Consider the following 11,379-nt stretch of genomic DNA (forward strand, 5'->3'; position numbering starts at 1 on the left):
ATGTTTCTGCTCTCATCTTCCACTAGACAGGAGACGAATAGGGCCAGTATTTCCTATTTCCTCCTTTCTTAAATTTTCCTCTGTCTTCAGCTCCCAAGATATGAAGCAGGGCATTCAGGACACAAGAATAGCAGGCTACAGATGGATGGTACATTCCTCTCTACCTCGGGCAGCCTCCCCGGCCACCTGCCGGGAAGGCTAATGCTAGAATCTCAACCAGCCTCTGCCAACACGTCTACCTCCAGGGCTGAAAGTCTGGATTGGGATGGAGGGCAAGTTGGCCTAGCAGCTGGCGACTTTGCCCAAATTTCTAATCCAACCCACAGCTCAGGTGAAAACCTAATCTCTTCCGCTCAAAACACTGACTGCAATCCCACTGACATTATTCTAGTGTAGGGTAACATTGTTAGGTTGAGCTACATGAAATTGCCTTTGTAGGTCAAAAGTGGTTGTATATTGGCATTTACATATGGTTCAATCTACTAACTTTCTGGGGGATCACATGCCCTAGAAAATAGGAAACTTTGTGAAAGTCTGAATTTCTCTACCCCTAGCTAATATTCCTTCGCTTCCGGCCTAGAACATAGCAGAATTGCAGCCTTGGAAGGTACTTCCTAATTGAAGTTCCCAGCAGGTGGAAGTGGGAAGTCTTAGAACCTGTTCTACTCCCAAACGTCAACGGTGGCAGTCCGAAGGCAGAGGCCTTTTGGTTTCTTTTGCCCTCGTCATCCTGGGCAGAAGGATGGGACTTGGCTGCAAGTTGTCACATTGTGCTAGACTCTATTTGTGACAAGAGTTTGATCTGGGCATTGAGAGTTTCACTCCTTCGTTTTCTTTTCTTTTTTTTTAATTTTTGTTTGAGACGGAGTTTTGCTCTGTTGCCCAGGCTGGAGTGCAATGGCACACTCTTGGCTCACCGCAACCTCTGCCTCCCAGGTTCAAACAATTCTCCTGCCTCAGCCTCCCAAGTAGCTGGGATTACAGGTGTGCACCACCACGCCTGGTTAATTTTGGTATTTTTAAGTAGAGACCGGGTTTCACCATGTTGGTCAGGCTGGTCTCAAACCCCTGACCTTGTGATCTGCCCGCCTCAGTCTCCCAAAGTGCTGGGATTACAGGTGTGAGCCACCGCACTGGGTTCACTCCTTTGTTTTCTATAGAAGAGGAGGGTCTTAGGCCGGGAGTGGTGGCTCACACCTGTAATCCCAGCACTTTGGGAGGCTAAGGTGGGCGGATCACAAGGTCAAGAGATCGACACCATCCTGGCCAACATAGTGAAACCCCATCTCTACTAAAAATACAAAAATTATCTGGGCATGGTGGCGTGTGCCTGTAGTCCCAGCTACTAGGGAGGCTGAGGCAGGAGAATCGCTTGAACCTGGGAGACAGAGGTGGCAATGAGCCAAGATGGTGCCATTGCACTCCAGCCTGGTGACAGAGCGAAACTCCATCTCAAAAATAAATAAATAAAAATAAAGGAGAGGAGGGTCTTGAATCAGGAATGTCTATATATCCAAACTTGGTTTCATGTAACAGTGTAGTAGACTAACTAACCCAGAGATACTCCCTGCTTTAGTCAAGGCTACACAGCAGACAAAAGTCCAGATGACCAGTTTTCTGACTTCCAGTCCCGTGCTCTTCTGGCAAGCCTGGCAGCTCACGAGAACAAACTCCTCCCTGTCTGCCCCCTTCCAACTTCCTGGCTCCCGCTCTTTCAGGCTCCCTCACCAACACAGAAGGGGAATTGACTAAAGGATCAATGGCCCTCACCTACATGAGCCTACATAAAAAGAGTCCTGAGTCATGTAGGGACTAGCCACAGGGTTTTCAGGAGAAGACAGAGATAGAGAGAGAGTAAGAAGCTGTCCTGGAAACTCAATCTCTCTCCAGAGCCAGGAAGATGAGGATGGGGAGGGAGGCGGGGTGAGTAGCACAATGATTTGGGTCAATGACAGGACAGCCAGGTGTGCTGTCCTTGCCAAGGGAGTGCCTGGAAAGGCTTGCTTAGGCTAGGCATGAAGGCTCAGGGCAGGCCCTGCTTGCTGGGTTCTTTCAGAATCACCTAATTAGAGAATACTAAGTAACGCTAAAGGTTTGGTCAGCACCAACCTCTGGGCTATTTGGTGAATTTCTTCTCTTACACCTGGGACCCCCCTCCTCAAAAGGTAGGTGGATGACTCCGGAAGCCCTCAGTCCGCAGCCTCCCTCAGCTGGCTCCATGGCATGGTGGGCGAATGCCTGTGATCCTTCCTCCCTTTGTGGCCCACCCATCAGGGACCAGCTGCTCCCATCTGGACAGAAGAGCCCGTAGGTGGGGAGCAGTGAGGGTGGGAAGGAAGGTTTCCTAAGGGACATTACTTTCTCAAAAGATCCCTCTGTGTGCTCTATGGGGACTCTCTGTACTCAACAGCTTAGAAAAGACACTTCTCTTGGTCAGGAGTTTCGCAGTTAGGTGAGAAGAGACCAGGAATCTAGGAGTGCCTCTGGCATTGACATCTCTCTCTGGCAAAGTATTTTGAAACATTTCAGAACCTGAAAGCTTGAAAAAAACAGCACAATAGACAACTGCAGACCCTTTACTTAGTTTCACCATTTTAAACATTTATTTATTATTTATTTTTGAGACAGGGTCTCACTTGGTCAACCAGCTAAAGTGCAGTGTCACGATCATGGTTCACTGTGGTCTTGATCTGTTGGGTTCAAGTTATCCTCCTGCCTCAGCTTGCTGAGTAGCTAGGACTACATATAGGTGCACAGCCACCGCCTAGCTAACTTTTTATTTTGTAGAGATGGAGTCTGGCTATGTTGTCTGTCTCTGCAAAAAAAAAAAAAAATTAGCTGGCCACTGTGCCGTGCACCTGCAGTCCCAGTTACTTGGGAGGCTGAGGTGGGAGGATTGCTTAAACCTGGGAGTTTGAGGCTGCAGTGAGCTATGATTGCACCACTGCACTCCTGCTTGGGTGACAGAACAAGACCCCGTTTCAAAAATAAATGGGGGCCAGGTGTGGTGGCTCATGCCTGTAATCCCTGCACTTTGGGAGGCTGAGGGTGGATAACCTGAGGTCGGGAGTTCGATACCAGCCTGACCAACATGGAGAAACTCCGTTGCTACTAAAAATACAAAATTAGCCAGGCATGGTGGCATATGCTTGTAATCCCAGCTACTTGGGAGGCTCAGGCAGGAGAATCACTTGAACCCGGGAGGTGGAGGTTGTGGTGAGCTGAGATTGTGTCATTGCACACCAACCTGGGCAACAAGAGTGAAACTCTGTCTCAAATAAATAAATAAATAAAATTTTTTAAAAAAGGGGCCGGGTGTGATGGCTCATGCCTATAATCCCCACACTTTGGGAGCCTGAGGCAGGTGAATTGCTTGAGCCCAGGAGTTTCAGACCAACCTAAGTAACATGGCAAAACTCTGTCTTTGCAAAAAATATGTCTACAAAAAACACATAGATGAAACTAGTATTCGTGAATTAAAAATTAAATTAAAAAAATTTTTTTTGAGATGAAGTTTTGCTCTTGTTACTCAGGTTGCAGTGCAATGGCGTGATCTTGGCTCACCACAGCCTCTGCCTCCTGGGTTCAAGTGATTCTCCTGCCACAGCCTCTGGACTAGCTGGGATTACAGGCATGCGCCACCGTGCCTGGCTAATTTTGTATTTTCGGTAGAGACAGTTTCTCCTTGTTGGTCAGGCTGGTCTCAAACTCCCAACCTCAGGTGATCTGCCTGCCTTGGCCTCCTAAAAAAGTAATTTAAATTTAAAGAAAAATTTTGTCATTACTACTAGATTTTATTAGTTGGCATTTACTTTTTTTTTTTTTTTTTAACAGAATCTTGCTCTGTTTCCCAGGCTGAAAGTGCAGTGGCACAATCTTGGCTCACTGCAACTTTGCCTCCTGGGTTCAATCGATTTCTGGCTAATTTTTATATTTTTAGTAGCGACAGGGTTTCACCATGTTGGGCAGGCTGGTCTCGAAATCCTGAGCTCAAGTGGTCCATCTGCCTGGGCCTCTCAAAGTGCGAGGATTACAGGCATGAGCTACCACGCCCAACTGGCATTTACTTTTTAATTTTTTGAGACTGAGTCTTGCTTTATCACCCATTCTGGAGTGCAGCGTCATGATTAGATCTCATGGGAGCCTCAAACTGCTGGGCTCGAAAGATCCTCCTGCCTTGGCCTCCCAACGTGGGAGGATTACAGGAGTGAGGTCTTGTGCCTGGCCTAGTTGGCATTTGTGTTCAGAGTTTTCCGTCCCGTTCCTCCTTGCCCATGTCAAAACAGACTCAAGGAATTTTTAATATTGAATGTGTTACAATCTATTACCATTATCCTTCTGAATGTTCAATATGTTTCAAAGGGTTGGCAGGAGCCCCTTTAAGCCAGCTCCTGTGCCAACATGTCATGACATGAGCATCTTCTGGTTTCTGGCACAATATAGTTCACTTGTACTTTCCCAGTCTCAGACTTGGAATTAGTCATTTCTTTAAGGAGCACTGTTCCCCACAACCTTCCCCATGGAAAGTGGTACTTAGAAATAAAAATCCAGGTACTGAGTGTATTCAGTGCTACTAGGCAACATTATTTCTAGACCCTTTTAAGTGGTCAGACAGACAAGATATACAAAAAACCCCGCAAGATTCTTCTTCCCCACCCTCCATTCCATACTTATATCTCTTTTTTTCCGTAGTGAGACCCTGATTTCCAGCAATATCACCATAGTTACTCATTTCATCTATCCTACAATAAACAAAAGATAGTTTCCAATTTATGACACCAATACCATGACCAATAACATATCTACCAAGGTGAAGATTTCTTTGTAGTTTTTTTTATTTATTTATTTAAAATATAAATTCCACAAAGAATATAGAATCAGAGTATTCGGCTTAAAAAGTACTTGAGGACCAGGCGCAGTGGCTCAAGCCTGTAATCCCGGCACTTTGGGAGGCCGAGGTGGGTGGATCACGAGGTCAAGAGATCGAGACCATCCTGGTCAACATGGTGAAACCCCGTCTCTACTAAAAAAAAAAATACAAAAATTAGCTGGGCATGGTGGCACGTGCCTGTAATCCCAGCTACTCAGGAGGCTGAGGCAGGAGAATTGCCTGAACCCAGGAGGCAGAGGTTGCGATGAGCCAAGATCGCGCCATTGCACTCCAGCCTGGGTAACAAGAGCAAAACTCCGTCGCAAAAAAAAAAAAAAAAAAAAAGTACTTGAATTAATTCTTTTGTAATCAAATTGATATTTGGTTAGAGTTACTGCTTCTGTTGTGGTTAGCTTTATGGTTGCTTTTTCTTTCTTGAGGATGTATTTTAATTTTTTAAAGATGTAAATAGTTTACATAGACAGGAATGGGAATGGTTATACTTTTTCTAGTTCAAAAATTAAAATGGTGGCCGGGCACAGTGGGTTATGCCTGTAATCCCAGCAGTTCGGGAGGTCGAGGCGGCTGGCAAGCTCAGGAGTTCAAGACCAGCGTGGGCAACATGGTGAAACCTCACCTCTACTAAAATACAAAGAATTAGCCAGGCATTGTGGCGTGTGCCTGTAATCCCAGCTACTCAGGAGGCTGAGACAGGAGAACTGCTTGAAGCCAGAAGGCGGAGGTTGCAGTAAGCTGAGATCACACCATTGTACTCCTGCCTGGGCGACGGAGGGAGGCTCCATCTCCAAGAAAAAAATCACTTTGTTCTCCGTCTCAAAAAAAAAAAAAAAAAAAAAATCACCTTGTATATATCTTTCCATATTTGTGAATGAGCATCTTCTGGATAGATTTCTAGAAGCAGGATTGCTGGGTAAATGTGTATGCAGTTTTGCTGGATATGGCTAGCTTCGTTAAGGGTGTAATACTGGTTTGTACTCCTGGCGTTGATTCTGCAACCTCGGGATACCTTGCTATGAGGTGTTCTAAGCTGAGAGATTCCTTGAACCTAGCTGAGCATCTTTGACCTCCCTGCCAATGAACTCTCAACTCTCTTTTCACACACCAAGTGAAGTAGCAAGAAGCTTTGCAAGAGGAAGAGGGTCTGATTAATCCCATCCCAGTTCATGTTCCCAGAGTTGTCCCAGGGATTTGTGCATGAAACTCAGGAAACTAGAGCAGAGGTGAGTGACGAGGCTGAGGATCTCAGGCAGACAGAAACTGGGGTGAGGGGAAGTAAAAATGAGGGCTCTGCTCCTTGACACCTATGTGCTCACCCCTTTTCTTTCCTTTGGCCTCTCCACTATCCCTTCACACATAGACTGCCTCTCAACCGCCTCTTCCCTGACCCGGAGCCCTTGGCTCTGGTTCTCACTAGAGCCTGCCTGGTTTCCCTCCTCAACCCAAGTTCATGTAGGCTGAACACAGAGGACTGGCTTAAGGTAGAGGCGGAAATAGAAAGTCCCTGTCATTTCTGTTTTAACATGTGCAGAGGAAATAAGTCAGTGGAACAAGAATGGCTCACACAAGAGAACGAGGAAAGAGGACACAAAGATGATGCTGGCAGAGGAAGCCAAGGGCAAAACATTCCAAGCAAGCATTTTGGACTCCAGCCCCAGGGCCTGCTCCAATCCTACGACCTGCAGAAAAGGGGAAATGACCAGAGAAAGCTTGTCATCCCAGTCTGACAAGTCAGGGGCCTTGCTTTTCTCCTCCCTCTTTCCGTCTCACCCCTACCCACCAAATACTGACTGGGGAAGACAGGAACCAATGCTGGTCTAAGAAGCAGGGGACTGGGCTGGGCCGGGAGCCTTGCCTGACGGGCATCCTTGGAGGGAAGAATTCGGATGGCCTGAAGAATCCTTCTAGGGAAGGGCAGTTAAGACTCTGGGTGGAGTGTTCCCCTTCAAGGTCAAACACTTGGGGCTAATCTAACCTCGGCCAAACAGATTTTTAGGGGTTTGGCTAACTGGGTTTGTCTTGGTCATTTTGGGGACCAAGAATGAACAAGATCCTTTCCTCTGTCCACTGCTTAGTGGGTCTGCAATATTCTTTCCTAGTGGAGAGGGCTGATCCATGTCTTTGGGTGCCAGGAGCAAAAAAAAAAAAAAAAAAAGAGAGAAAAGGGCCCTTCTGGGTTCTGGAGTTTTGGAGGGAAACTAAATCCTTGACTAAGAGGCGGTTTCCGGTGGAAGGCGTGACCTGCTGACAGGTGGCAGGGAGCAGCCCAGCCCCTGTTCCTCTGGGGACCTCCCAGTCAGTGGGAGTGGGGAAGAGTAAAGCCTCCCGATATCCTGGCCCAGGACGTCCAGCCCCTACACCCCGCCTTACCTCTTCCAGCACCCACACCCAGCAAATTCTAACTGCTTTCCTTCCGCCCCTAACTGGGCCCTCCTATTTTGGTTTTCTACTGACAAAGAGCACAGCAATGTGATAAATCTGCCTAGCCACGCCCTGTCACCTCTACCATGGAGGGCAGGCTTTCCATCGGGCAGAGGGAAACTTGGAGGCCAGACGGCGGGTTAGGAACCCGCTGGCATCAGGCTGATTCCAAGCCCCCCAAACTGCCCGTATTCTCTCAGCGCGCACTGACCCAGAGCTCTAACGTCCCAGGCTCGGCGCTGGGCGCCGGGCGTCCCAGGGGTAAGACGGGCTGTGCGCCTCCCACTTGACCTTGAATCCCGAGACGTGGTGGTAAATGGAAGGGAGAAGGGACTGGGGCTCGGCACGACCTGGGAGGCGGGAATCCTGGGTTCGCAGCTCGGAGCGCCTTCTCCTCGGACTTCTCAGACTACGGCAGAGCCCGGGAGGGTGGAGCCCAGCGGCGGAGAGGCCGGCGGGGCGGGGTCGCAGAGGCCGCCAAGAGCGGAGGGGCCCCGGGGGCGCGCACTCGATCCTGCCCCGAGCCCCGGGGGAAGGGCTGGGGCCGCGGGAGCCGATTCCCGCTTTGGGCGCCACCGCGGCCTCAAAGCCGCGGGAGCAGGCGCCCCGGTGCGCGCTGAATAACGACCTCCCGGAGAAGCCGTCCCCGAGCCCTTCAGCATCGACCCCTCATCAGATTCCTGAAAATGGGAAGGCCGGCTGCAGGAATAGTGGCACTGTGGGCCCCCACGATGGGAGGCCGCTGCGGAAGCGGCGTGATTTTGGGGGTTGTACCTCAGCAAGATGGTGGCAGGGAGGATGGGACTCCCGAGGCGCAAAGAAATGGATCCCCTCCCTCCAGAACACAGGCGTTCGGTCTGGGGATCCCTGCCCACTGGGGAAGGCCTCAGGCCCTTCTCGACCAGAATGCAGGTGGGGAAGAGCTGTCTAGCCTACAGCCTGGGGGTGCAGTCAGATCAATCAACACCTCGAAATGAAAATCGGCTCGCCTTGCTTCCCCAACCCCAGATGGGCTCTCCGACAACTCGTTTGCTTCCTTCTCCTCTAGTTTCTCAGCTCTAGCCTTTACCACTCCTCCAAGCCCTGGGGCTGAAAGCAGGTGTTTCCTCCCCGCCAGCCTGATTCGCACAGATTTGTGTGCTGCAGGGTTTAGGGCCACCTTCTGCAACACCCCTTACCAAGCTGCCACCATCCTTCTTGCCCTCCCAGTGTCTGTTCTCCAAGCCACCACCCTCAGCCAAGGAGGGAGACCCTGCTTGTGGGGGAGACCCAGCCCGAGGAAGGAGACCCAGCTCCTAAACGCTGTGGGCCCAGCCCCTCGTCACCCCCGGGCTCCTTTCCTGGGCCTGGCCCAGCCTGGAATAACCCTGGTCTCCTCCCTTCCAGCAGGTAGAGGGCCCAGAGTGGAGGGGTGCATTGCAGGAGGGCCTCCAATGGGAAGAGCTGGAGAAGGGGCAGCTTGGGGAGGGGCTGAAGGAGCGGGGCCAGGGTCTCTAGACTCCCAGACTCCTCACCCTGAGGAGAGGGCACTGCAGAATGGGATTTTGTTGCCCTTCCCTCCCTTGGCCCTTCCCCGATCCACAGGGGCCTCAGTTGAGTGCCGGCCTGTTTCTTCATCTGACATTCCCCCTGCCCAGCCAGCAGGCGCCGGCATCAGGTCTGCAAGTTATTGTAAGTCCTGCAGGAATGCCCAGGAGCGAGGTGCCTGTGGCCAGCGGTGCCCACTCCTCTCCCATGATGTGGCTGAGCACTCCTGCGCCCTCCACACCCAGCTGGAGAAGAGCGGGTGCCCTCAGAGCGGTGGAGGAGTGTATGAGGTCAGACTGGACTCGGGGAAGGAAGCCAGCAGCCCCCTCTATCAAGAGTGAGCCAAGTATGTGTGTGAGAGAGAGACCGAGAAAGAGAGAAGGGAGGGCAGGAAGGACAATCCCGGCCTTAATTCCTAGCCCTTCGGCTAGCCAAGGCAGTGACCCAAGACGCTCAGGGACCCACCCACGGATGCCTGTGGCCCACCCCGTCCACCGAGCACTCACCAGCCCCACAGTCTCCAGCCTCGAACTGGAAACTTTTCAATTCACCGTTCTCCTTCCTCCCCTTTGGGACCTGCGATGGATGTATGGGGCGGTGCCCTCGGAGACACTCATACAGTTGGTTCTGGACGCTCACACGCACTCAAACAACAGCGGTACGAGGGAACTCCCAGCTTTTTCCACAGCTAATTATAGATGTGAAAGTCTGAGGATGTTTTGCAAGCAGCACAGAGAAACTGCTGAGGCTTCTCTGCAAAGCTAAAGAAATTTCATTTGTGCCCTGTCCTTCCCCACTCCTCCCAGCTTCTCCCAGCCCACCTCCACCCCGCGGCCCCAGAGTGCCCCTCCCCTAGTTCCAGCTGCAGCCCCTCTTTCCCGCAGAAGATTTCTTTGGTCCCCCCCTTTCCCCCCCCACCATCTCGATTTTGGGCTTTCGAGAAAGGGAACAGACACGGAAAATATTTTTGCAACAGTTTTCCATCCTGCGTCCCATTCCCAAGCCAAGGGGGAAGGGGAGGACAGGAACAGAATGGGGTGAGGGAAGGGAGATAAATATCTTTTCCAAGAGCTTAATTTTGGTGTCAAAAAGAGAGTCCCTCCATTCCTCTAACCCCATAGCCCAGGAATGACAAGAACTAGGAAAAGATCACTTGTTCCATTATATGGTTTCTCAGAACTGATAAGAGGTAAAACAGTATTTGACAAATCTGTGCACACGCGCATATTTTTTAAAACCCTCCAAAACCAGTCGCATGAAGTATGCTAGAAAGAGCAAAATCTGGGAGTTTTAGAAGCCATTGAGAGAAAAGAAAGAAACAAAGTTTGCAAATCACGAGTCAATTCATTCTCTGCAAGCCTACCTCTCTTTCTAGCAAAGATCCAGGTTTCTCCAAGCGGGACTCTCCCTCCGGGTTTCCATGGATGGGGGTAGGGTGGGGTGACCACCACCAGTCTCCCCAGTGTGGCAACCAAGCTAGAGATGCTGGCTTTGCTCTCTTGCCTTTCCGGCTAAGGCCGGGGAGTGGGCTGGGTCTCCTCCCCCTGCCCTTCCAATGGGAAGGACCTCTCCGATTCCTGAAGGAAACCGGGTACAGGGGAGCTAGGCGGGTGTCTCTGATCCTGCTCTCTTCGGAGGGATGGTTTCCCAGGAAGTTCGTGCCCCCCTCCCAGCCCCCAGCTTTGGACGATCTCAACAGCGGAGCTTTCTTAAGAAAATGCTTGTCATGGCAACAGCTCCAGCTAACTCGGGCCAGACTCCTGCTCACCAGCTCTCCCCAGGCAGTGCGGGAAGAGAGACGGGAGGAGCGGGAGCTGGAACAGAGGTGGGACTTGGCACGAGGCCAAACCATGACTCTACTGTTAAGGTGGCCCGATTCCTGCAGTTGCTTCCTGGTTCGTCTTAAGGGGGAATGGGGAAAGAAAGGGGAGGAATCCTCTCCCCCCTCAGCTTTCTTCGCCACCCTGGCTCTCACTTGTTGAAAAGAAAGCTGAGCAGGGGTGGAGGAGGTGTCAGGGTGGAGGTGGGGAGTGGATGTGGGTGGCGGTATTCAACGGTTGCTGGGCGGAGGGAAAAAAAGGAAGCTTCTGCCTGTGGTTGGCTTCCTGCAGCTCCTACTGGCCTCTTCACTCCTTACTCACTTCGATCCAGGACCAAGAAACCCGAGGTGTCCGTGGACACCTGTATGTCCTCTCCCACCTTCCTGCTCCTGTCTGAATAGGGGCTCCTTGGAGAAAGAGAAGAAATTGTTTTGTATACACACACACACACACACATACACACACACACACACACACACACACACACCCCTCCCCCCCCCACACACCTCCTCCGCCACACCTTATATACAGGTCACGTTTTGTTCCCTCTTGCCCCTGTACCCACCCACCAGAGGTCTATTGACAGTGCATGGAAATAGCTGCCCCCTTATGACATCAAAAGTTTCGTTTATATGGTGTCATTTCTAGTCCTCACGGCAATCTTGAAAGGTACTTATTATTAGCCTCATTTCTTAGCTGAGGAAATTGAGGATTGAGTGACTG

General features: G+C 50.8%; 1 protein-coding gene across 5 annotated transcripts in view; it reads right to left on the reverse strand.

Annotated features, from left to right (window-relative positions):
* Positions 1-10,643, reverse strand: part of ATP2B4 (ATPase plasma membrane Ca2+ transporting 4) — a 116,860-nt gene extending 106,217 nt beyond the window's left edge. For 3 of the 5 annotated variants that reach the window (XM_010348901.3, XM_074385001.1, XM_003938311.4), the window contains exon 1: positions 10,200-10,643. The gene's annotated coding sequence lies outside the window, so the exon portion shown is untranslated. Of the gene's footprint in view, positions 1-9,342; positions 9,596-10,199 lie in introns of those variants that run through there. The other 2 variants (XM_074385000.1, XM_074385004.1) reach the window with 1 other exon arrangement.
* Between the last annotated feature and the right edge of the window lie 736 nt (positions 10,644-11,379).

This window comes from Saimiri boliviensis, chromosome 14 (genome assembly GCF_048565385.1).
Source record: "Saimiri boliviensis isolate mSaiBol1 chromosome 14, mSaiBol1.pri, whole genome shotgun sequence".
Lineage (NCBI taxonomy): Eukaryota > Metazoa > Chordata > Mammalia > Primates > Cebidae > Saimiri > Saimiri boliviensis.